Here is a 619-nt window from a genome sequence, read left to right on the forward strand (position 1 = left end):
AAATTACAGAACAATTCTATAAATAGAAAACCAATATCGATTTTACAAAACATTATAATCTAATATATAAATATTTAATAAGAATAACTTGATTTATTCTATAATCAATGGTATTATTTTTTTCACCGGCCTCATCTTTTAGATTCTGAGTTAAACGATGAATGTATTAATTTTACAATGATGTGTGTTTTTTTATTTTTATTTTTTATTTTTGTGTTTGTCATCAGCTTATAGGACAGTAAAAGTGCTTGGATTTTCTTCAACAATACCTTTTCTGATAGGAAAGTGAATCTAGTTGGTACTTTGGCGGGTCAAAAGTAAATTTTTTACAATAGTTTTCAAAAGTGCCGTGAAAAACAAAAGAAAAATTAAGGAAAAACGGGAATTTTTACGCAAAATCTGTTTTCGAGAAAATTGATTTTGGTTTTTGGTGTAACTTTAAAACGAATGTCTGTAGATACATGAAATTTTCACTGGTTGTTTATATTTCCATTTTCTATACATGATACATTTTTCAAAATATTTTGATTTGTTTTGAGCTGTTTACAGACAATTTCAGTTTCCAATTTAATTAGTTTTTTTTTCTATGAATGTCAATAAAACTTTATTTGTTGAGTAA

This window comes from Acyrthosiphon pisum, chromosome A3 (genome assembly GCF_005508785.2).
Source record: "Acyrthosiphon pisum isolate AL4f chromosome A3, pea_aphid_22Mar2018_4r6ur, whole genome shotgun sequence".
Classification (NCBI taxonomy): Eukaryota; Metazoa; Arthropoda; class Insecta; order Hemiptera; family Aphididae; genus Acyrthosiphon; species Acyrthosiphon pisum.